Source organism: Orbicella faveolata, unplaced genomic scaffold, assembly GCF_042242905.1.
Source record: "Orbicella faveolata isolate gen_17 unplaced genomic scaffold, um_ofav_v1 contig_12, whole genome shotgun sequence".
Lineage (NCBI taxonomy): Eukaryota > Metazoa > Cnidaria > Anthozoa > Scleractinia > Merulinidae > Orbicella > Orbicella faveolata.
Genome location: NW_028301539.1, coordinates 11853081 through 11880352, shown reverse-complemented (window position 1 = coordinate 11880352; position 27272 = coordinate 11853081). Strand labels below are relative to the sequence as shown.

Here is a 27272-nt window from a genome sequence, read left to right as displayed (position 1 = left end):
ATTTTGGGCCTTAATAGGGAAAAATTATTTAAACAATAACAAAAAAACCCATACGATTGTTTGAAATTAAAAGTTTTATCACTGCAAAGTTTGAGCTGCATCGGATAAAAGACTGAAGTTTCTCCGAGGGTGCAGCTTCAAGCCCTCTGCTACCCCGGTGTGCTTAAATCTACAACATCTTTTTTACAAGCTGCATTTGTATGAATTCCAAAATTGTTGAACTGAAATCGTTGGATTCCAGGGTAGAACCCGGCAAGTTTGTAAAATGCTCAAAACAGTGGATTTTACAGTTGAACACAACATTAATTCTTATAAATCGATATGGTTAAACTTCCTGTAATAAGTCATGTTGTAAGTTTCATATATAGGGCCATAAGGAAGACTACAGCCTTGACTGTAATTATGCACCCTATTGAAATAAATTGTCCTCATCAATGCTTACATTTCTAGCGTCTTTTTTATCTGCTTTTCTGACGATAAGCAGCACGACAATATAACACAGGAGAACTACAGAGATCATCACAATAACTGCAACGTTTCCAGTTTCTTGGAGATCCTTGAACTCCACTGAGACCTTGTCAAAATCAATGGGATTCGGTTTAATCAAAAGAGCTCCTCCAAATGAAGTCAGATGATTACAGGAACAATTAATAAATCCGTTGTATGTTGCTGATAAAACCTGGTAAAAAATAAACGGAAAAAGAAAACGAAATTAAATTAAATCGTTTAAAATTCTCCCCATTATCATTTGTAGTACGTAGGCTAGCAACAGCTGATCATGTTGCTTGTAAAACGTCCTATCAAATTTTTTTTTTTTTCTCTGCCAGTCTGTTAAAATTTCATCATAAAAAGAATTTCACCACAGGCTTGAAATAATTACTTCATTTCGGATTGGTTCATAGAAGGCAAATTTGTCGCAAACAAGCACTAGAGTGCTACAGCCTACGTCAAATTACGAAAACTATTAAATGCCCCGGACAATTGCCGCGGATTACTCTTTCATATAAGAATTTCAGAAGCAGAGGCTTCTAAAGATCACCAGATTGCAAAATTGAAAATGACAAATGAGACCTGACTGAAGAACGTTTATACCACTCACCCGACAGCCCTCTGCTATCCACTTTTCCCTCTCCTCTGACCAGAAGACACAGCTCCCAAGGGCTACCCTCAGAGTATAGTTTTGATCCGATTTAGAATCGTATAATGGCACCACAGTCACATTTTCGTCCTGAGGGGGAGTGGGAGGGGGGTCCTTGACCTCGACACATGAACGCTTTTGTCGTCTATTTCTGAAACATGATCTTTTCTCCCTCTTGTGAGAGTTTTTTCCACTTCTGTTATAGCCTTGCACTCCAAGAAAGTACTTCCCTGGTTGCTTGGCGAGAGTTTCTATTTGACTCGTTACCTGGGAACATTTAGTTTTGCCATCCTTTCTGCCATGCGCACCTGGTGACCAAACACACTTTTCGCTCTTCGAGACAGTGGCATTGAGGTCATGCTCTTGGGTGGTTGGCCGCTGACCATATCGCAGGTACACAGACAGACTTGTTTTTGCCTCAGTAGGCGTGATTTCCAGCATTATCAGGTTATTTTCGTACTCAACATCAATTACGTGAAAACGCAGATCATCATTCTGGGTCAAATACGGCCCATTTTCGAAGGAGACCGTCTGGTTTTGTAATGGTGGAACGATGATAACGTTGTTTGAGAGATTTGATACTTTGATCAGCTCGCGTGTGTCATCTTTTAAGTCCAGAGCTAAGACATCAAAGTTGACTCTTTGCTTAGTACTGTCCCAGGTGTAAGGATTGAATGGGATTGATAGCATCTGCAAAAAGGACAAAAACTTTCATCAACTGTCCGGCATTAATAACGTTAAGAGTGTGTCCGCGAGAAAACCAGGCAGAACCAGGTAGCGGGTGATAAAGCTAAAATCACCCATTTCACTCAAACTTGGCACAAATGTTGAGTTTGGTGAGTGTATTATTGTTATATTGAAAAGTAGGTCAAAATATTTTATTGCCTTCAAGTTAGGGGGACCCCCTAGAAAAATGGCCATTTCACACTAAATATGCATATTTAACTAGCCATCTTTGGTTAAGTATTTCTACAACAAGAAAAACCATGTGAAAACGAAATCCACTGGATCATGTGCTACAACTATCAGGCTAAGAGCACAGATATTCATTTCAACTGGGCAATTTGATTCCTCTCCATGGCTTCATCTTAAGTAAGGTACATATTTCGTAGAGTTGTGAATAGCCTTTAATTGATGGCAAATATCTGCAATGGGCAAAACCAGAAGCATATCACCTAGAATAGGTGATAGGCTTCTGGCAAAACCAAATACACATTATTCTAACCTGGATAGTGAGAGCAATCAGTTAAGTTCTCAAAAAAGCCATAAAATGTTTGGAGACTTCAATATTTTTTCTGTGCTGGCGTTTACATACAAGTTTACGATTTATGGCCATTTCATGAACATCCACTAAAACACAAAAGCCATTTCTCTGTCTTAACCTAACCCGAAATCAACAAGAAATATCAGTCTAAGCATTTTCCTACCGATTACGAGACACTTCTTTCAAATACTTTCGAAGCTATATCTTAAGGCATATAGGCGTACAAGTAGGGGGGGGGGGACGGGCGGGCGAGGGGGATGCAGTCCCCCTAGCTACGGAAATAACGTAATTTTGGGGGCAAACGCTCATAATTCGGCCAACGACATTTAAGGAAAAAAAAACATTACAAAATAAAGCTGTTGGCGTAATTTCCAAAACTCGTAAATAAAGGTTCGTACTTTTTATGTCTCTCTGTGTTATAAGACGTCCGACCGGGGGTCTGTAGGCCGTCAAGTGGTTTCTTAAAAGAGTTGCTAGCTAAAGTAGTACCGTGTGAAGTGTACCATTTCTATCTGCTGCTGATCTGAAGCATCGTTGCGCACCGAAGACGCTATGGTAATCAGTCGGGACAGCGGCGCGCCTTTCCTTTTAGGTTTCAAGGCTTGTAAGCTACTTTCTCTGACATTTGCCTTGCAAAAAAGGACTTAGACTGAAATGATTTGAGTAGCCTAGGGTTTTCTGTTTGCTAGAAGTCGGTTAAATGTGTATCGTGGAAATCTACTGTAAGGATATTATTTCCTTTCCCAACTTTCCATCAACAAAACAAGGACACGAATGAAAGCGAACGAAGACCAAGAGTTTTGTTCTTGTGGAAGCCCTGAAAAGAGCCGTTTGGAATGTCTTAACAATGGGGTGTTTTAATTTTTTTCTAGTACGTCCATGTTGCTTACCATCTTATTTACGTGGCTTCTGAATTCATGGAAGGCTTGCAGTGTCGGCTGCAAGTCTGCTGTGGCCAAAACAAGACTATCTCGAAGGACTTCTGGCAATGCCTCGTGCTGTTCTTTGGACGTCTCAAGTACGTCGAGACGCCCGTCTCGAATACAGAATAGCTTCTGTAACGGTCGTCCAAACGGCCCATGTCCATGTTACTGATCGTTTTAGATTTACTAGATTGAGACTGTTGATAGATTTCATTCAGTATGCAAGCTTTCAATATAACTATCTTTGTGAACGTTTTAGTTTTTAACACATTTTGAATGCGTTTGCATCCCGATTTCAACACTCCCGCATTCGGGCATTGCGTATTTTTTGGGGGCAAGAAGTATCGAATAAGCATTCTCGCAGTCCATTTGATTATTGAAACTTGTTTATTCGATAACTCGTATTCACAACTACCTCAATCATAAAAGCACATGCGACATTATATTTAAAGTCTCGTGATCAGCTGTTAATCATAAATGTCATTTGAACTCTGTACGAACAAAATATAAACAAAAACCCCATGTGGGCTAATAAGTTTCACGACAAGACGGTCACCGCGCCCTTAAGTCCGAAGGAGCCCGTACGCCCACAGGCAGACCATCCTATTTACGGAAACGAAGAGAATCCATGAAGGTTATGAATAATGCTCTGAAAATTGTATATCTAAATTACATCTCGGTCTGAATATGCCAATGAAGTTTAATGAAACGTTAATCGACTCATGTGTGGTGTTTTTTCGCCTTCCTGGGCCGTCTGAAGGGTCTTTTTACGAAATTACTTTTGGTCGGTTACCGGTAAGACAAGAGAACTCTCTTGCCTTCTCTTGTACGCCCATGGATATGAATACCGCAGCAGAAGATTCAACTCACAAGTTCCCTCAACTTACGCTTTCAGGTGTAAAATAGAATGGAAGCAAGAAATAACTGCTTCATACAGGTCACTTAGACGCGATTTTGCCCTCTCTTTGATTCTTGGATTTTGATGCCCTTTCAAAATGCTCAGTCCATCTTCCGTTGTTTTCGACGCACGTTTTAACAGAAAAATATCCATTACCATCCCGCTTTCATCCCCAGAGAAGTCAACAGGTTATCGAGAAAGCTACTCAAAACGCCGTTCAAAATACAGGGAGAGTCATCACTACTGCTGTAACATATAGATTTCTTTCAAACGCCACCACAATACATGCCGCCATCTTTGACGATATTATGCGGTAAAATTTGTATTACCATACATGAACTACCTACTGAACCGCTTACTTTTCAATACCGGTGACACAGGTCACAGTGATATGTGTATCCCCGTGATATGTGTATCCCCGCACACATATCACTAGTGATATGTGTATCCCCTCAAAAATGGCGGCCAGTGATATGTGTATCCCCCACCCCCCTCCCCTCTACTTTAAATAGCAATATCCTCCTTGAAAGCGCTCTCGTCGTCCGGTCGCTTACTGGACGAACGACTAACCCAAACAGACTTTAAACACAAATCTCAATTTTTTAGTTGAAAAAGCTTCCGTATCTGCTGCTGGAATTGTGTTCTTGATCCTAACAACAACAACAACAATTTTGGTTTTCAACAACTGGTTTTCTGCGTGCAGGATGTAATGAATTTAAAGTTAAACACCAAATGGATCTAGATATATTTCAATTTGAGTTTAACGGCACGGGATTTCTAGGACGATTTTAATTGCGCGGTGCATTCTCACCCCTCGAGTAACGCACATTCTCCACTGTTCATCACCTTGTTTACATCTGAATTATTCGTGAAGTGAAACACATATCACTGCTTCGACCCGCTCACCATAAAATGATTAGTGCACTCGTGTATCCCCTACACCCGCTTTTCAGTTCGACTTTTTATAAGATATGTCAAGTTTCAAGCTGTATACATTGCTATACTGCGAATATTGCTAGCAAGTTTCATAATAATCGACTTTTATTCTTCGGTAGATAGCCTAGATAACGGCTGTCTTCAGGGGATACACATATCACTGCGCCATGTAATAATTAGTGATATGTGTATCACTGCATGCGGTCCTCTACAACCAAGGTCAGTGAAACTCCAGAAATCCCAAGCTATCAATAAATGCCGGGTGTGAATATTTCTAGCAAGCCAGTTTTGACAATGCATTTTAATGGCCATTTTTCTTCTTGGGTAGAAAGCCAATATAACAGTTGTGTCCATGGGGATACACATATCACTAGTTCATGAAATAATCAGTGATATGTGTATCCCTTATTATCCCGTGCACGCGTGCACGCGTTTTCAGTGGAATAATCGAGTTTCAAAGTCCAGTAAACCCAAGCCGTGTAAAAATGTTGGGTGCTAATATTGCCTGCAGTTTTGACAAGGTTGATGCGCTATATTATAACAGTTGTGTTTATGGGAATACACATATCACTGCGCCATAAAATAATTAGTGATATGTGTATCCCCTGCATGCGATTTCAGTTTAGATATTTAGACATTCGAGTTGGAAACTCCGCAAACCTCAACCTGGGTATAAACGTCGTCACAAGTAAGCAGCCAGCACGTTTCGGCAATAATTGGCCCTCTTTTCGATCAGGTAGGTAGCCAATCTATCGGCTGTGTTTAGGGGATACACAGATCACTGCGCCATGAAATAATTAGTGATATGTGTATCCGCTGTTCGAAGTTTTAGTCAGATACACAATCGAGTCGGTTGAAACTCAACCAAACTCCAGAAATCCTAAGCTGCTCCGTTGGGCGCGAATTCATGTCTGGTTTCTCCTACTCTTTACAGCGCTCGCTGGAACCTCGCAACCGAGCCGCCATTTTGTTCAATTTTGCCATCCAAGAACTAAAGAGAGCCCAAAATCGCGTCTAAGTGACATGTATGTAGAAGTTATTTCTTGTTTCCATTCCATTTTACACCTGAAAACATAATTTGAGGGAGCTCGTGAGTTGAATCTTCTGCTGCAGTATTTATATCGATATCGTTAGAATGCCTTAAGATACATTTTGTTGTAAAGTTACGAAATATTTGAAAGAAGTGTCCCAAGCGCTTCTTTTCGCCGAATTTTCACTCGTAATCGATAGGAAAATGCTTAGCTTGATATTTCTTGTTGATTTCGAGTTAGGTTAAGACAAAGAAATGGCTTTTGTGTTTTAGTGGATGTTCATAAAATGGCCATAGATCGTTAACTTCTATGTAAACAGTACGCCAGAACAGAAAAAAATATTGAAGTCCCCAAACATTTTATTGCTTTTTTGAGAACTTTATTGATTGTTCTCACTATCTAGATTAGGATAATGTGTATTTGGTTTTGCCCATGGCAGATGTTTGCCATCAATTAAAAACTATTCACAACACGACGAAATATGTACCTTACTTAACATGAAGCCACGGAGAGAAATCAAATTACCCAGTTGAAATGAATATCTGTGCTCTTAGACTGCTAGTTGTACAGTAGAACATGATCCAGTGGATTTCCTTTTCACATGGCTTTTCTTGTTGTAGAAATACTAAACCAAAGATGGCTAGTTAAATATGCATAAATTAGTGTCAACTGGCCATTTTTGTAGGGGGTCCCCCTAACTTGAAGGGAATAAAATATTTTGACCTACTTTTTTTGCCACAATAATTCACTCACCAAACCCCACATTTGGGGCAAGTTTGAGCGAAATCGGTGATTTGAGCTGTATCACCTCCTGCCTGGTTTTCTCATGGACACACTCTTAAAGGGTGTTCCATATGAGATATCGTGTTTACATACATACGTACGTACGTACGTGCATACATACAAAAAACATACATACATATATACATACATACATACATACATAGACTTAACTAACGCGTCGGAGATATTTAGCTAAAAATAGCTAACTGGGGACACTAACGTATAAAATAAAATATAAAATACTAACTTGTGTTGCAAAATGTATGGAAAGTAACATTTTGCAGACCTAGCTGCCTGTCCTTTCTAATTCTTTAGTTATTTCAGGTACCCTGGTTCCTAACTCTATTAATATATAACCTTGTAAAAACATTTTTGTCAGTCCGAGGGGAAACAAAGCTTGTTGTTGTCATGGAAATTAGGAAAGAGATCTAGAGATTTCAATAAGGAGTCAAATCCGTCATTACAATACAAAAGAAATGTACCTAGATTTAAACACCACATGCAAGGCCATGGTGCTACTCAAAAAACATTCTGTTTAGTGACTTTCTGAAACTCCATGAAGTACTAATAATAATAATTTGGTAATAATTTAATAATTACTTATTACTGTGGATATTGTACGCTTTATTTCTGGTCACAAAGGAAACAATAAGTTTCTCAGTGTTTCTTGAGATGTAGTGGAGGGAAACATCTCAAACCACACTTTTCAGAAATGTCACAATTAAGTAAAGCTTGTTTCCCTCAGGACGGTCATCATCTGGTGCTTGATACGATATGCATACCTGAGTGTCCACAAAACTTGCTCCTTGCATTCCGCTGGACTCCACTGCTTTCTTTCCAGCCGGCAAAACAAATCTGGCATCTTTTTCTTCAATTATTAATCCTACAAGTTTATCCGGGCAATGGCGTCCTAAGGTCATGGTCAGTCCTGTTGTCTCAATCGATATCATTTCTTCATCTGGAACTCTTAGGGCCAGCACTGCATCTCCAACTAAGCTGAGGATGTTCATGGATCTCGTGACTAATTGTTTACCCTAAAAAAAAAAGAGTTGTTTTATAAATCAAACTCCAAAGTACTCACATGCGGTCAACCATTATCACAAGAAAAGCAACAATTTACACAAAGAATCAATCCAAGCAAAGCCAAAAAACTGAAGTAGACGCTGTCAAGCTTGGGAAAACATGTGACCAGCTGCAAAACATATTACAAGTAGAAAGGCGGGAAAGGCTTGGCGATTGCTTCAGAGCTAAGCAATGAAAAAACATGCGTATAACCAGTGCCAAGTGTGAAAATATGTGAGCCAAGTCATCTGTCGGAAAACATGTAACCAGTGCCTAGTATAGGAAAACATGTACAGCAAGTCATGTGTGGGGAAACATGTAACTAGTGCCAAGCTTGGGAAAACATGTAAGGCAAGTCATGTGTGGGAAAACGTGTGACCAGTGCCATGAATAGGAAAACATGTAAGGCGAGTTGTGTGGGAAAACATGTATAACCAGTGTCAAGCGTGGGAAAACATGAAAGCCGAGTCATGTGTGGGAAAACATGTAACCAGTGCCAAGGTTGGGAAAAATTTAACAACTGTGTATGTAAAGAGTGTTAGTGTAAGAATTTGTCACTTAATTATTACTGACAAATGCAAGTTAGGTAATTATCGTCAAAGTTATAGATCAAAGTGGTCCATGTGCATTTCAATGAAGTAACATTAATTGACAGCCGTTAAAAATACAAGACAGCAAATATTAACCTTTTCTTGAAAATCAGAACCAACATCTCCTGATGCAATGACAGCTCCTGCCTTCAGCAAGCTGTTAAGACAGAAACCTAAGTTTTCTGCAGATTGGGTGACCAGCGGTATCTTGACCACATCTTTTGCTTGAGTAGCGATCCATAAGAATGATGCCATTGAATCAATAGTAGACAATGAGGATCCCTATAAAAATAAAGTGTAATCAGCAACAGAATAAGTTGTTATCTGCTTGGCTGAATCTGAGGCTACAATAGCTTTCCACAGCCTGCTGTAACTAACAATGGTTATTCATGCCTGACTTGATATAAGCGCCTCAAGTGGGACGTGACGACCCAAATTGTAGTTGTCATCAGGGCCATTGCTAAGAAACATTGAACATATAGTTGAAATGATGGGATAGTGTTTATGGGATAATGTTTTAGAGCTTATGCCACTGTTTAACTGGATAGTTAATTGCCAGAAACAACCCACCTGGTGCATTTAACAGTCAAAGTAAATGTTTCTTGAAATTAATGAACACTCATGGATGGCAATGATAAAACATCTATAAATATTATTATTTAGTTAGAACAAAGGGAAATAAGCTTGATCTTAAAGCATTCTGTGATCATGCAATATTTTCAAGGTGAGATATTGGAGATTGAAATATTTAGAGAACCAGGAAAGGGGAATCCCCCTTTTCTGTTCATCTCCCCTTACCACAACCCGGCATCCTCCTGCTATACCCTCCCTCAACATTTATTTTGCTCACCAGTGACATGTCAGAGACTTTTTCTGTTTGATGAATAGCAGACCCTATAATGGAGGAGCTTTGCAAAAGGTCTGGAAGACTTTTCACTTGCAGTGAGACAATCTTTTCAATGATGAAGTCTTGAATCTGCAATTTATAGAAATTGTAGGAAGAACATTGCCAGAAGAGTTTCTGTACTGACATTTTTTCAGCACACTCCAGAAACAAATAATTGTTCCGCATTGGACTTAAGGCATATTTCCTGATGTGCTAATAATCATAATCATAATCATAATTATTCTATGTTATTTAATTTTTAATAGTTCATCTTTTTATTCTGTAAATATTTATACGAGGGCCACTGTTTTTTCAGTTACTACTGCTCGGTGCTACCCTTGATATATAAAGTTGATTATTATAATATAATTATATAGTCATATTATATAGATAATCACGTGCAAATTAATTTGATTTGCTAATTTAAGTGTGTCAAGACCACTGTGTAGGTATAGCCTGTATGCAAACTTCTACTATAACTTCCCTTCACGCAGAAAAATTGATGTCGAAGAAGCGCCATCCCTAATTGAGTTTCAGTATTCTGCTAATTCTTCAGAATTCAATGACCATATGCTAATGAATGGGTTGCCAGTAATTGGATACCCATGTTTGCACAAAGAACTCTGGAATCGTCAGGGGCAAACATTGCAAGTCGCTGGAAGGAAAAGTATGGCGAAAAGTTGTTTCGACGCCCAAAAACATGGTTTCAAGGAGAGATCAACGCCTTTTTGCCATTGTTTTATCGCAAATGGATTTTGGCAATGTTGATACATGGAAATATGTAAGTTTTTGTTTGAATAACTGTGAAATAAGTGACAAAATTTACCGATAAACTCCCTTTTACTTGCGTGAGGTTTATTGTGAAATACATTGAAGAGAATATTGAAAATTTCAATACACGTCTGATCTCGAGAGGCTACCTCGAGCAAATGGTAGAAAAGACCCTTCGAGAAGTTAAATATAAAGACAGAAAAGAAGCTCTAAAACAGAAATCGAAAATTGCAGAAGGAACTACCACCCTTTGTGTCATGCAATTTCACTCAACCGTCAATACCAAACTTTGGAAAGCATAATCATGCACAAATGGCACTTTTAAATACAAATGCTCGGAGATATATTCAGGGAGCCATCCTCGATCTGTTATAGCAAAGGAAAATCACCGAAATACGTGCTTGTAAAAGCAAAACAAAGGCTTTGAGCAACACAGTAGCCACACAGCATGAGTCGCGCGGACTCATTTGTCATTAAATCAACCCCAGACAGTACAATGATCGCCACCGGGCCTATTTCCAGTATTGTTTGTATGACTGAGATTTCAAATAAGCCAAAACTAGCCTGTCCACAACTTAAAAGGCTTTACTGAGTTATTTCCTCTCAATTTATACCTAATTAATTTTGCAATATTTTCAGACCATTACACAATGTAAATTTCACAATAAACCTCACGCAAGCAACGGAGTTTATCGGTAGATTTTGTCACATATTTCACGATTATTCAAACAAAAACTTACATATTCCAGATATCAACATTGCCCAAATCCATTCGCAATAAAAACGACGGCGAAAAAGCACTGATCTCTCTCAAAAATCGTTTTCTTGTACCTCGAAACAACTTTTCGCCATACATTTCCTTCTAGCGACTAGCAATGTTTGCCCCCTGACGATCCCAGAGTTCTTCGCGCAAACACAGGTATCCGATTATTGGCAACTCATTCATTGGTTGCTTGACAATTAGCCTCGTTAAAAGTTGACTGTGAACAGCTATCTGTGTTTCAACACAAGATACTTGACATTATTTATGTGGTGTTCAATATGAGGTTTAATGTTTGGTATTTTTCTTATTGACTTGACACGTCCGGTTGAGTGCTGTTTTTTTCACGACACCTAGTAGCAGAAAGACAGAATACTGTTGACAATGGTGGGTAATAAGAATCCATCCATTTCATTAAAATACTCATTAATCACAGCGATCATTCTTGCTTAAGAATGACAAAGAGATAACACAAGAACAACGCACTGGTCTGATAAACTAGTGCCAGGCCCCTATTGGGAAATCAGTCCCTTATTTGTAGCATTCTGCTCTAGAGAGTTACATGTATAGATCACCGGAGGGAAACCGCCTAGCAAAATATAATTATGCCAAACTACACAACAGAGGCGCTAAATTGGACACCATGCAGACCTAGCTATGAGCTATAAACATTTGTTATCACTGTAGTCAAACGGATTCAACACAGATACTTGCACTTCATTAAAACACCTCTTAATAACACAACATACCATACCCATATAAAAACTGAGGTTATGTTAGTTGCGTCGAGACAGCAGATATCAACATTTCCTGAAATTCCTTCTTTCAGAATGAGTATAAATGACCATCCAGTGAAGCAGATGTCATCTACGAAACCTCTTGGTGTGCACATCGACCAAAATATGAACCGGGGATGTCATATACAGAACATTTGCAAAAAGATTTCTTCTGCATTGGACGCAATTAAGCGAATACAACATCTTATAACCTTTAACTTGTTCAACCATATTTTAATTACTGTAGTGTTGTCTGGGGCAACTGTGGCAGTGGTCTCTCTGAAAAGCTTCAGAAGCTCCAAAATTGTGCAGCCCGTATTTTAATGTGTGCCAATTATGACTTTAATATTGATGAATTGTTCCGGGCACTCGGTTGGCGTAAACTCAAATATCGAAGATTTGAATCAGCTGCTTTTATGATGTACAAATCTTTACATGGGATGACCCCTGAGTATCTGAGTTCTAGATTTGTGTTTCAAAACGACATAACATCATATTGATTAAGGAATACTGAAAATAAATTGGCTCTTCTGCAGCCCCGCACCAATTATTTGAAGAAGAGTTCCTCTTGCAGTGGAGCCAGGCTGTGGAACAGCCAATAATCCAGTGACCTTCATGCAACAACATGTTTACATGATTTTAAACGCAACATACATCACCACAGTTTTGAATGAGTTTTAACACGGCATCCTTGTAAAGCAGCTCTTAGTATGTAGTTTAGGTTAGTTTAATTAGGGATAATTATTTGATCTTTTACCATTTTATAATCTTTGCTGAAAGATTAACTGTGTATTAATTAAGTTATCATTACCATTGCCAATTTACCCTAGCCTTCAGAAACAAGAATGGAGCTAAATAGCTTGGAAGCCAACAGTGAAAAGACAAAGGCAAATGTCAGGAAACGTGCCTGGCTTCACAGACCTCACTTTTCTCTTGTGAAAGTAGACATCTCCACGCAGGCTATGTTTTGAACAAATCATATAGTTTTGATTTCCTCATGTTTGAACACGATTAGCCTGCAGTGCAGGCGTCTTATTGGGGCGAGTAAGCATTACAACCTTGCGACCACCTTTTTAGACCGCCATGTTAGACGGTGGGGGATGGGGGAGGGGAAAAATGAGAAGACGCTTGCCCGAAAAGCCCATTAAAATGCGAAACACCTCCTGATTAGTTGCGCTTCACTGCATTTCCGGAAATGAGCGGGTAACCAATCAAAATGAGGTTTTCTCGACACCGGAAGTCTCGCAAGGGTACACACCACGAGAAGTTTGTGCCAAGCCGCAGGATGTCTTGCATTCTCACAGAGGTACTTGTTGCGCTAGCGACTTCAGACGCACAGAGTATTTTAGAAATACCGGCAACTGATGAGATCCACATGGAGGATTGAAACCATGGTCTTGCCTGAACTAAGCCGAACAATGGCATATAAAACAGGCAAAACAGTTAACGGAACTTGCGCGTAAACAGCTACACTTGAATCATGTGGTGCCAGAACAACCAAAGGAGGAATAAACCTATACATCGAGCAAGAGAAACATAAGCTCGATCAGATAGCTGCAAGAAACATAAGAATGTCTCTAGACAAACGTATAGCTTTCTCAAAGTAAAGCTACAGCGTCTCCGAAGAAAATCGTACAAGAACAAATATGATATCCGTGATAAGGATCTACCTACTGTGCTTGTAAACAGTTCTAGTCACAGCCGCAGCCCGGTGTCACAATATAGAATGCAAGTAAGCAACATGTTCACGGTAAATTTCATATTTTGTCCCTCAAAAACAAATTCGTGGAGACTTAAAAGCATATCTTGCAATAGAAATGAGCCTAAACAATGCATAAACACATGGCAAATTACAGAGGTGTCAAACTCAACGAGTCGACATGCAGATAACAGCGCAAACCATGCAGACCTTTGACTTATAAAAATTTGCCATAGCACGATCTAACGGCTCAACTCCGCTTAAAATTCCTCCTTATTACACAACATGAAGTGCCTTTCATGAACACGAGTGAAGCGACAAGAAAGGTCGAGTTACCGAACAGAGAACGGCAAATGTGCAAATGTCACGAACCGTAGAAGTCGTGTAGGCTAGTCAACCCCATTTTACATAAATATTAAGCTTTTCTCAAAGCCAGTGGGTAGTACTGCCAACAGATCTTTTCCGGATACCAGTGTGGAAATTGCGTCTTTTTGCTCCGTTCATAATTCGCGAGACATTCCAAGTTCACATAAACGCTTGAGAGATTCCTCGCGAGCGGAACTAACAACATCACTTTCGACAGAGTTTGCCATGTTTCTTACCCGCACGAACGAAACGAAACTAACTGACAGACAATTGACAGGCAGGGTCAAGCCGCACCAATCAGAAACTCCGTTCGTGGGCGAACGGAGTTTCCTAAAAGAACAATGACCTCGGGCAGGCGAGATTTTCTTCGCTCCACCCCTCCCCTATCCTTTCTCTTGCCTATCATTCACCCCCTTGGTAAAACTTTCTTTCTCTCCCCAGTCTTCCACTGCATGAAAAATTCAAGATGGCGGCTAAACTTTTTACGATGTGAGCGCTCGCTCGAAAAAATCTCGCCTGCTCTGCAGGCTAGAACACGATGAACTGAGGTTACTTTGTTTAAGGAACTCAAATGTTCATAACCACATTTAATTACTGTAACAGTGTTGACCGGGTCCTTAATATAGAGCAAATTAGGGAGAGGATCAAAAAACAATCAACCAATCAAGTTGTGAAATACCTGTACTAGTTGCAACTTATAACAACTGAACAAGTTGAGTGAATCTGATTAAATGTACAGAAACAGAACTCAACTCATAATTAAATTTATGCTTCTCTGACGATATGTAGACTAGGAGTAGTTCCTCTTCCACTTAGTCCATCAAGCGAGACTCTGAATAGACTGCAAGGAAAAAATGGCTGCCTAACATCCTTGGGTCGAGAAGCGCTTCTTGCCCCTGGATTTCATGCAGCCATTTTTTCTCACGGTTCTCATTCGCGTCATACTCGACGGACAAAGCAAGACTAATTAGAGAGGGACTACTCATAGTCTGGATGAAATGATAACTTTTGAACTACGTTGCAGGAAAAAAACTGCATGTAGTTAAATAAATAGCAATTTAATGAAAGCTAGTTCATTACCTCGGATATTTTTGTTGAGTCCATTGTGGTATCTTCTAAAAGTGCTTGAAGGATCGCATTTGCTATTCGTTCTGCCTTGCTGAGATCCCCATCTTTGATTGCATTATAAAACTCGCTGTCATTTGCTGTTATACGTCTGCTGATTTGATCTGGTCTCAAGAGCTCTGGAAATGGTTCAACCTACAGAAATATCCACGTGCAATATGTGACAACATACCGTTACTGATAAGTTAATAAAGATGGTGAATTTTTTTAAGCTCGGTAATGAAATGTGAAGGTGAATTAATCAACATGACACGAGCGTGGGACAAAGAAAAATTCTGAGTCCCCAAATCTTTATTAACTTATCACTACTCACGATGAATTCGATAGCGTTGATCCTGGCAGTATGCAGGACACCTATCATATATGAACTCAGTTAAATGGCCCTGCTCTCCATGAGTTCTCATAGCTCAGGGGATAGAGCGCCCGCCCGGTGTTTGGGAGGTCATGGGTTCAATTCCTGTCGGGGACTCAGAATTTTTCTTTGTCCCACGCTCGTGTCATGTTGATTAATTCACCTTCACATACCGTTACTGGTTGTTAAAAGTAACAACCTGTCATTTAATATGCATGTAATGTGATGCAAGAGTTAATATAATCAAGGATACTGTACCTGCACGGAGAAATGAGTCACTGTGACATTGAACTTCACAGTATAATTCCAAGACAGCTTTCCAGATGGCAGCCATGAGTTAACATCACTACTATAGCCATAGTACAACAGCCCATGTAGGGGGGTGCTGTCACTTTCCCAGTCACTACAGCTCAGGTTAAAAACAGTCTCCAGTGATGTGCCATTTGATGGAGTGATGGAACATGTTCCCCCTTTAGGTGGTGATGAAGTGGAGATGTCGCGAGTACTCATTCCTTGTTGACCGTCCATAGTTTGAACAAACACTGCCAGGCGGTAGTTCTTTCCGTCATCAAGGGAGTCCTCTTTGATTACAAAGCTGCTAAAATCGAGGGACGTAGTTGTGATAAGTTGCAAATCTTGTATTTTCCTCCAAACAGTGTCATTATTTGTGGCAGATGGGTATTGTTCGTAAAGTATCCATTGGTATGCAGATATCTTGGAGCAGTGCGCTCCATAGCGCTGTGACTGGATACTTAGTTTAACTGATGGACTGACTTTAGGTTCACAATTTATTATACATCTGAAAATCAAATGAAATTAAATATTATGTCATGAAAAATGCCTTTGAACAGCTTTTATTCTAGGAAGGAGGTAACACCTATCATATCAAACAAACAAACAATCTTTGAGTAACTGCACTTGTTTATTTCATGGCTATGTGCTAATAAGCAGTTCTTTCTTCTCATGGATGTCATGCTATTCTCACATTAGTATCAAGAATCTTGTCGGTTAATGGCAAAAGAAATTTCAAGGAAAAGAAGAAATAAGAACTAAAAGTACTAAAGTGAACCAGGGTACCAATTGCATCCAGAACCAGTGACAAGCATTGGTTTGGGACCACCAGTTACCCATGAAGAATTGAAAAAAATAAATAAATAAAAATAAATAAATAAGTAAAATAACTGAAAAATCTATTAATGTCCTATGTTTGTCTCTTGTGTCTTCTGAAGCACGTGCTGTTAATTAATGCACTGCTCTCAGGTGTACTGGCATTTTAATAAATTAATGTTTTATTAACCATTCAATTCTGTTTATTTCTTGAATATTAGGTAATTTATCCAACTATGCTCCAACTGGACTTAATAGCCGCTTAAGTTATTTTGTTTGGTGTGAAGTCGTGGTGTTATCAGCTGGACATCTGCCACTACCTGTACCATATAATAATGCAGAGAATAGAATCAACATTATAGATTCTTGAGCAGTTAGTGTAAACTGCAGACTAAGGACTGCTGACTGTAAACTGCAGACCGGGGGTCAAATGCAGACTGCAGACCAGGGGGCAAATGACAGAGTTGATAAACAATGAAACAACTTTCATACCGTTGAGATATTTGAGGCGGATCCCCTTTTACCAAATGTATAACTTGATGATCACTTGAGCTGCGATAATCTTTTGCCACCACCAGTTTAACTACTAAGGTCGTCAGGTCCTGGAACATGGAAGAGGCAGTATTGAATGTAACTTCAAGTCCAGAATCATTCCCAATATAATGAACATTTGACTGGTTCATTCCTGTGAAGGAGTCGCTTGCAGCTGTCTGTAGGCCAGAATAGTTACCTTTGATCTCACCATAACGCCAGGTGAAGTTCATCCCGGAGTGGTTCCCTAGTCCAACAACCGGGTCATAGGAAAGTGATGCATTAATCGTGATGTTTTCGTTTTGTCCTTGGATTGCTTCGGCACCACCATAGATGACAGCGATGAGGTTCGGTTTTCTTTGGTAGGACTTTCCATCTAAATTCCATCAAATGACAACTTTCATTAGTTTACACATATCGTATGTATTGAGGGGGACATCGCGGGGTTCTAAACACCTCAACACCGCAACACCGCAACAACAACAAAAATTAACGAACACCGCATCACCGCAAGAAAAGTCAACGAAACACGTACTTTCAGTGCCATAATTCGTTCATCTACACTTAAAATAATACTGTTTATACCTCAACAATTTTCCACAAAATAAACACAATGTTTCTGTCCTCGCTTCTCCACGTGTCTACCGACCACTGAGCTCCGGGTTACCGCAGCGTGAAAAACACAAACATCGCACACCGTAGGGTTTGAGAACACCGCAACACTCCAAGTTGAGATTTTATTCACCGCATCACCGCATTGAAAAAACATCAACACTTGTACTTGTTGCTGAGATCTTCTTTGTCAATGTTGCTGGCAGCACATTGAATGGTGTTGTCTGAGAGGCTGAAAAGGATGATGAAATGGCTGAGGGCGCTGATATAAAAGAATGACTTGACGAGCCTGCAAAATCATGATCAGAACATTTCAAAAAATACATAATGTTTTAATTACAATTATGATGATGTTCTTAGTTCGCCTTATTACGATAGTCATCGCGCATACCCATCACAAAAGAAAATGCAGAGTGAATGTTTTAGTTACTAATAACGCTTATGTCTATCTTGAATTCCCCTTCACTGCTATCTGGGAGAACCCCTTTGAAAATACGTCAATGCCTATATAAAGTTGATTCATTAGACTTTGTAGTGAGGTGACTTAAGGAAAACATCGTTACCGGCTGGGAGAAAGCATAAAATTTGGCACACAAACTCATTTTGGTCCTCCGAACAGATTTAGGCTGGGTGCCACATGATCCGATTATCCGGGGGGGGGGGGCGTGACACGCAATTCAATTTGCGACACTCTTTGCCAGCATGAAAACGAGGCTTTTATATTAAAATGTTGTAAAATAATCGGTTAATATTTGTTTAAGAACATTAGAAATAATCATTTGGGTACTCTATTTATTTCACAAAGATTTAATAGTAATTATGGTGTAATCACCTGACAATCACACCTCGAGATTTTTGTTTTCTCGCACATACTGAATACATAACGAGAATGTCATTACAGAATGGAGTAAACTAAGAAAAGCACACACATCCCGTGATTATATTTATATCGTAAACTGCAAGTCGTACGGCCAAAATATTATTTATGACAAGCTCGAAAAAAATCAAATCACGGAGATGTGTCGGGGGGAGGGGGGCGTCTGAGGTTACCAGCTATCAAGAAAACTTTGAAAACTGACTGGCAACACGGAATTTGAAACACATTCTATTAAGATCAGGTTAATGTTAATTATTGCTGCATTCTCCTGAACACTGACATAACCCTGTACAAGGGAGATTAGCTTTGATACATTTGTATCTGCCAGCACATTCTTGTTTGCAACCACATTTAAGGAGTTCTAGACAGGCTTTGGCCGCTTCAGGAAGGGTCATCCAGACAGGTTTCCACGTGGCATCCATGTCACACCAACCCCATCCCTCGGGTGAAGGAACCATCTGAACGGCCTGCAGGCTTGTGTACCAGATGCTACTTTGGTAAACTGCTCTTAAAGCGTGCTGTAATAGCGAGTCCTACATAAGCAAAATTAGAATTCAGCTTTGCTACTTTTGTCCCTGTCGTTACACATTTATTACTACAGAAACACGGCATCAAATAAATAAGAACAGTAGAATAAGTCGAAAGCCTGAATTTCACTCCTTACGAAATGTTGCGAGCTCAAATTACCTCTGTGGGAGGGATGTTCTCTAGGGTCCTGTTCCTTTTGGTGAAAATTTCTTTGCGGGCTTCATTTACATTGTTTGAAGATGGAATCATCCTTGTCCAGCTGGTAATAAGGGTGATCTTGCAGGAATTTAAATGCCTCTGTCACGTCAGGGAATGACTCCCATGCGTCCTAGGCGGACTTCTTACCCTTGGCAAAGAAACAGGAGGTCGTGCCGCATCTAGTGAATGAACGAAACATAGGGAGTGCCCGAGACGTTTCAGGGCCAAGAAATTCGCATGCGGCATTCACAGTGATGTATTGGACATATTTCCCCATGCCCAAACAAATCCAGATGGCTGCAGACGGATACAAAGTGATTAAGTCACGAAAAATCCCTATCATTATGACAAGAACATCCGTATCCACTGTGCGGACAAAAACCTGACTGCATCCTTTGTTCAGCGCGTGTTGAACATGTACAGCAATTCTTGTGTCGGCTTCCTCGTGGTCACATCTCTGTATATCGGTAGAACCTCTGCTTGAGACTACAGATTCGTCTGAGGTGATGTTCACTTCCTTGTTCTCGGGAAACTGGGAGTTTGAAACTCTGCTTGTCAGGAGGGCAAAGAGTTCTTTCTTGTTGTTACTGTCTTGAAGAAATGCTTTCCAGTTTGGAGGAATCTTGGTGTCACCTGTTACTTTTCTTCTCTGACTCTTACCTCTCTTTCGGTTGAATCCTTGATACTGTTCGCCTTGTACGTATCCCAAACAATATCCACTCGTTTACTTGATTGGAGATGATTCAGAATGAATGGGATAAAGACGTTTTCAGCATAGCTATCAAAGGTGGAAACAGTTGTGGATAGAAGGGCGTGAACAACAGCTGGTCCATCAAAGATCGATCTTATAATTGTAGAGTGGAGGTGGATCAGGCTGCTTTGTACTCGGAGAGAGATGGTGGGTAGGGCTGGTTTTCGTGCATAAAATATTCGTCTAGGTCTTCGCTTCGATGCTGGGTGGCAATGTACAAACGGCTGAAAAGGTTGCAATCGCTTCCCAGTGCACTTACTTGCTGCTTTGACTTTGTTTTTGGCTTGGGCTTTTGTCGTTTAAACAGCGGCAGAGAATTTTTCTTGATGGTATCATGAATCGATACAGTTCTATCTTCGATCACTGTCTTTACAAAATTCTTGTACTGATTCTGGCCCACTCTCTCGATAGACGATAGGCATTTCCAGTACTTGATTGTTGGGAACTTAAAGCTGGTGCAGTTTCATCGTCGCTTGGTAGTCAAGTTCTGAACTTCGTTTAAAATACCCTTCCGAAATTATTCTTTTTTGCCGTAATAAACAGTTAACAGTAGCCCAAAGAATCTGAATTCAATTAAATAACTATCTACCCAAAGTAGAAACCAAGCATTCTGTTCATAGAAAGTTGGCCTCTTAAAATTAATCTATTTCGCCGGCCATCTCAAGCTTAAATTGCATCGTCAGGTAATCAAATATTCTGTTTGTCTTACCTCGTGTTGCCTGAACGAAGTTAGCCCATGATTAAAGGTTGTTTACAGATCACACTTTCGACATAATCCAAAACTGACCCCCAACTGAATTCCTGGACTCGCGTTTCCCGTATTTGGCGCCTTTTGCATATTTTCCCGCGCTTGGCACCGTTTGTATATTATCCTTTGCATACGTGGCAGCGATTGTATATTTTTCTATTTCCTCAGTTTCTCATTCGCTTAATGAAAAACCAAAGCAAAACTATATTAAAAAAAAAAAAAAACCATTTCAAACTCAACTGCATCAGTGCTCTGAAGTCAGATCATTTAACATGAGCGAAAAAGCAAGAAACCGGCATGTTATTTTCACTTGACATAAACACGTTAAGGCTATCTAAGTGAACCACACAGCCTAATTTACAAGCTGTTGACGTATTTTGGTTTAATTTGGTGATCAAAAGCATAAAAACTATGGATTGATTTATCAGCCTCGTTTGCATGCTAATGAAGCTTATCGAGAATTGAAATGACGTGTCTTCCCCACCCCCCCCCCCGATCATCGAATCACGTGGCACCCAGGCTAAATTTGTTTCTTATGCCAACAAGATTCTTTGTGCCAAATGTCATGCTTTCTTCCACTCTGTAACGATCTAGCCTTAAAATCACCATAAGCCACCACACTATTGGTCGGGGACTTTGATGAGTTTGTCTTGATTTCAGTCAGTTACTACGAATTATCTGGGAGTCTTCCGGATACAGGGTAAATCTTGTACAAGTCTTATAATCTCTAGGATATGAAGAAACGGCGCAAAACTACAATTTTCACACTCATTTTGGTTAATGTTTCTTTATTTTTTGCAATTGGCATCTTATGGGAATTTTATCTGGATATTTGACGCATTTTTGTGGTGAAAGCGGAGTTTACTTTTTGAACCACGTTGTTTTTAGGATCTAGAAGATAAAGCTGGTGATCTCAAGGATTTTAACTTTTTTTAGGTTGGCATCTCTTAAGGGCCTGGTCTGACATCGAAACTCTGGCTGGCGACCCAATATTGAAGAAAAACGGGAGGGTTTTCTTAGGGGGTTGGGTGTGGCTACACGTGGCTATATTGGTGGGATTGCTCCGGTATATTTGATATCTAAAACGCCTACTAACGTTAGAGGTTAGATATATAGAAAACCATGCCAAAACATATAGTCATATCACAGTTGGATTCTGCACTGCTCTGATTCAGTAAAACATTGACTGAGTGGAAGGGCTAGGCTAGAAAATGTTTGGTATGTTATCATTCTAGTTTGATGGGTCACAGAACATTGCTCTTCAAATCCTCAATCAAGTGAAGAACTGGAATGGATCTTCAAAAAAATTTAGTTACCTTTTGGCATCAGATCGTGAACCGGTTTTATGGTCTGCTGTTTTGCCATTAGGTTGTCACCACAAGGCCGGGGGAACTAGCTTCCAGGTCCCAAAAAAAAAGAGAAAAAACGAGTGCCACTAACGTTATAAAAATTACCAGATAGGATCAGAGAGCAGCGAGAATCATTTTCCCAAATACATAATTCTCTCTTGTTGTGGCTCAATAACAAATAAATTTATTTCTTACTTGGGGAAGTGTAACTCAGTTGCGTGTAAGTTGCTGAAAATCCGTCATACTGCTTGGACTGCGTATCATCAGAGACAAATAGCACTTTCAGGATCTCAAGAATTGAGTAATATGTTGTAGTCTCACCAGGTGCGCCACATATTTTGTCATTTGAATCGGGATCAGCCCATAAGCCATTTTGAATTTGCAGATAATCACACGTGCACGCGTTTTGGGGACCGCATTGCTGTATTTTTAGACCCATGTCAATTTCTAGCTTAACACGGTTTCCCTGGCGTGCTGTTATCTGCCAACTGCAGTTCAGGTTATCTGGATACTTTCTGGGGTAAAAAGGACCAGTAATAACACCTGATGTCTCAGTAAGGGTGATGTTTCTAGGACACACTGAAACGAGAAAACCAAAAAGGAAAACCGTTTCAGGTAACTTCAATACATACACTGCGCAACGCACACATTAAGTAATCTTAGGAATAGATGAAAGTTAATTTTACTGCATGTTTAAAGCTTTTTAGGGAGGTTTTCTACTTAGATATTTTTTTCATTTTGAAATAATTTAATTTATAGTATGGTGAATATACGACTATGTTCAAGTGAATATATGAAAGATCATATATTGATCTATACGACTGACTATACGACTATATTCAAGTGAATATATAAAAGATCATATATCTGAACTGCGGAGAAAGATATGAAGGTATGATTGATTGTCGCAGTTATACAAACAACTTAAGCAGTTGTGAAATTAAAGCCTGAAGACTTTAATCTCACAACTGCTTAAGTTGTGTGTATAACTGCGATGATCAATCATATCTTCATACTTACGTAGTAGTCCATCTATCGTTTCATAAAATGCATTAAATCCTGGGTAACCATTGGCAACAGATCGCAGCCTAACTTGGATGGTATTTCCGACAGAGTACACTGGAGCAGGAAGTTCTCGCCCACATATCTGAAATTCTTGAGCGCCATCATCCGAAGCAACATTAGTGATAAAAACTCTAGCCCCCCTGGCTCTCCAATACACGCTGAGCTTTGGTTTTGCTCCAAAGTGAAGCTGAAGAAGATTAGTTTAATAATTCGGCCAATGGGCACTGTGATATTCCAGGTACAATTGCTGTTTGTGTAGAAGCTGTTTGGAAAATTCGGGCTTGAAAAGTATCCACTCGATCCTTCAAGGAATTCTCCCGGTGGAACACATGCTGTATAGGAAATCAACTTAATCAGTTACAAGTGAACAAAGTAATAACTTAGGAAAATGTTTCCTTTTTTCTATGTTCCACTGTTATTACTTTAGGGGGGGGGGCGAGTAGGGGAGGGGCTTGTTTCTCTCAGCTTCTAAACTTAAGTGCGAATAGCAATCCATATATCTTAATAAAGCCACGGCTAACACAAAAACGAGGTTTAGTTCCAGTGCACGCTCGGATTGGCACAAACGTTTGAGCTTATTTACCGAGTGGCAGGGCTGGGCTACAAAATATGTTGTAGGAGGTCACGACGTCGTCGATGTCGTTTCAAATGTCGAAATTTGGCTACGGTAAAACGCAGGAAAACCCATGCAAAAAAAATTCGAATGAGACTCATGTTGAGAAAGCAGCTAAACGTTTTGTTCAGCTTTTTTCGTGAATTGAGATATTAGAGACTCTGCTGTCGGAACTCCCCTAAGACGCTAAAACGTGGCTATTGAGGCAATAGTTAACTATTAGATTTTGAGCTTAATGAGTCACCTATCACGGATAGAAATCGAGAGCGATCGAATAGTCTAATTGTTTTGGTCTAAATCCACTAGTCGTTCAAAACTTTATCTAAATCCTCTCCACAAACACTTTGACATATTAGGGCTGCTTGCGGGGGAAGCCTGCTTTCGTCTCGAATTATACTCGTCTGTCAAAGATATCTCTGTCCTTGGTAATGTATCGAGAATATTTACCGTAGCTCATTCATTTCTTCGTTGATCGAAAATTCTAGAAAAGCCAACAGTGGCTTTCCAATTAACAAGCAGCAATTTCATTTTATTGTGTTAGAAAATAGTACTAATTGGCTGTATACGTAGGGTATGATTTTTAGGCCGTTTTGGTCAGAAATAGGGTATCGATTTTGGCCATTTTGGTCTCGAGATTTTTATCACATGATAATTGACGGGTAAGGGTTTTGGGAAAGTGGCCGCACAACCCCAACCAATTTTTCTGGGAGTACCCTCCCCGAGGACGGAGATTATCTATTGACCGCTAACCGTCATTATTATACATTGGACTCACTATCTCTTTTCTGATTAGCCGAAAGCGTACAGTGAATTTTCGAAATCAGCGCCTGTGACGTCATCTAGCTGCAGATTATACAATAACATGTCAAGGGCACTCAAGGTCACGGGTAGTCATGCCATGTAGGACCGCAGTGTCGTGTCCAGTTCGCGCGCCTTGTGTTGCTTGCTGTCAGTGAAGAAGCAAAAATGTGACTTCCATTTTCTTTCGTTCAGTGTATAATAAAACAATTTATTAGATTCGGTTTTTGTGGTATCCAGAATAATCAAGGTCGAGGTACTGAGGGGTTATCAGCCTCAGCCTTTAGCTTCGGCCGATAACCCCTACCTCGACATGGATTATTCTGGATATCACAAAAACTTCATCCAGTATATTGTTTATTACCCAAGTCTAGGGGTAATGATGGGTAAACTGCCAGTGAGAAGTCGAGTTTTTGGACAGTGCACTTGCAGGTTGTGCTTGGCGAGTTAATGCTGGTCGCAAAGGAGCTCTTTCGATAACAGTGTTGGACGTATTATTAGCTCACGGAAGAAACGTCCTTTCCTCTCGAATTGTTTCCCTCTGTTAACAAACTCTCTGACCTAAGTCACAGCAAAATAGATGATCGATTTTGTTCGATTACCGACCTCAATCAAACAATGCGGTCTTCAATTGAGTTCGATTGAATTTTGGTTCGAATTTGTTCGATTAGATACGCCGGGAGGTTTGTCAACATATTTCAGGCTCATGATATATTTTCAGTCATTCAGGTTGGCTATTAACACAACTGATCAATGCAACTTACCAGAGCCGGCGTTACCACAATAGCGAGCTCGACCCCCAACAAGCAGATGATAACTTGTCCTCTGTTACTCATACACGTAGTAAGAGCTGCAGTTCTTCACTTTAATGATGTTATTCAAATTAAAGCAGCGGTCGTTTACACTGAAACAGACTTGACGTGTCACCAATCCTTCAGCGACTGTCGGGTGTGCACCATTAAGCTAACCTGGACGCTCAGTACCGCAGCGATAACTGAGAACACATTTGTCCGGCATCCGATCCCCGGCAGCTCCTTGGAAACGATACCAACCCGTTACCAGGCTACTATCGTCTCTGTAATGAGGCGGTTCTGCGTTCCCTTGAGCGCGGTCTGCTTCGCTCAGGACTGTGTAATTTGTGCAACCATCCACTTCAAGTAAAAACAAAACAAAAACAAAAAAAAAAAGAAAATGTATACGTCATTGGCCACTCCCCATTGGGGCTTTTTAGGACCAATGTAAACAAACAATGATAAATAAACAATGATAAATAAAAAAACAACGATAAAATAAACAAACCAGTTAGTTACAGTTATGACAAAATTATATTCCTTTTTGTGGGGTATCTTATCTTTATTTTGATTCAGGTTTGTTATATTAGCTTATTTATTCTTATTTTGTTTGAAATTCTAGGTTTGTCAACATGTTTCAGGCTCATGGTATATGTTCAGTTATTCAGGTTGGCTACTAACACAACTGATCAATGTAACTTACCTGCGCCGGCGTTACCGCAATAGCGAGCTGAATCGCCATCAGGCTGATTATCACTTGTCCTCTGTAACTCATACACGTAGTAAGAACTGCAGTTCTTCACTTTGATGATGTTATTCCTATAACAGCAGTCGCTGCTTATACTGAAACAGACTTGACGTGTCACCACTCCTTCAGCGACTGTCGGGTGTGCATCATTAAGCCAACCTGGAGGTTCAGTACCGCAGCGATACTTGAGAACACATTTGTCCGGCATCTGATCCCCGGGAGCTCCTTGGAAACGAAACCAAAACGTTACCGGGCCCACCGGTAACCAAAAATCGGTTCTGTAATGAGGCGGTTCTGCGTTTCCTTGAGCGTGGTCTGCTTTACTCAGGACTGTGTAATTTGTACAACCATCCACTTCAAATAAAAGCAAACCAGTTAGCTACAGTTATGACAAAATTATATTCCCTTTTGCGGGGTATCTTATCTTTATTTTTGTTCAGGTTTGTTATATTAGCTTATTTATTCTTATTTTGTCTGACATTCTAGGTTTGTCAACATATTTCAGGCTCATGGTATATTTTCAGTCATTCAGGTTGGCTATTAACACAATTCATCGATGCAACTTACCTGCGCCGGCGTTACCACAATAGCGACTGAACGAAGGTGTCTTCTGTAACTCATACACGTAATAAGAGCTGCAGTTCTTCACTTTAATGATTTTATTCCAATAACAGCAGTCGTCGTTTACACTGTAACAGACTTTACGTGTCACCACTCCTTCAGCGACTGTCGGGTGTGCACCATTAAGCCAACCTGGACGCTCGGTACCGCAGCGATACTTAAGAACACATTTGTCTGGCATCTGATCGCCGGCCTCTTCTTGAAAACGATACCAACCCTTTACCAGGCTACTGTCGTGTCTGTTGTAAGGCGGTTCTACGTTTCCTTGAGCGTTTCTGCTTCACTCGGGACTGTGTAATTTGTACAACCATCTACTTCAATTAAAACCATACCAGTTTGTTACAACAAGAGAGGTTACAGTCATAAAAAAAAGTCAATTACCAGTAAGATTCATTATTGTAGGGTATCTCATCTTTATTTGCTTATTCTTTTCCGTTTTGTCCAAAAATATTATATTTACCAAGATCATTAGAGAACCTTATATAGTTTTTTCCCTTCACTATTAATTTTGAGGAGTTCTTTTTTCCGTTACTAATAAAAGGTTCGTAGAATCACTGCAGTCTTTTGTAAACTAA

The 27272-nt window shown here is 39.9% G+C and overlaps 1 pseudogene across 1 annotated transcript in view; it reads right to left on the bottom strand.

Moving 5' to 3' along the window:
• The window catches only part of LOC110067880 (polycystin family receptor for egg jelly-like), a 33564-nt pseudogene extending 6686 nt beyond the window's left edge, over nt 1–26878 (bottom strand). Inside the window, exons 1-15 of the transcript XR_016204296.1 lie at nt 26644–26878; nt 26032–26430; nt 25506–25688; nt 22257–22640; nt 19596–19906; nt 18773–19020; nt 17780–17899; nt 16960–17385; nt 15619–16159; nt 14964–15143; nt 9476–9601; nt 8722–8907; nt 7756–8007; nt 1100–1828; nt 443–679 (exon numbers count right to left, since the gene is read on the bottom strand). The product of XR_016204296.1 is annotated as a polycystin family receptor for egg jelly-like (transcript). The remainder of the gene's footprint in view (nt 1–442; nt 680–1099; nt 1829–7755; nt 8008–8721; nt 8908–9475; nt 9602–14963; nt 15144–15618; nt 16160–16959; nt 17386–17779; nt 17900–18772; nt 19021–19595; nt 19907–22256; nt 22641–25505; nt 25689–26031; nt 26431–26643) is intronic.
• Nucleotides 26879–27272: the final 394 nt, after the last annotated feature.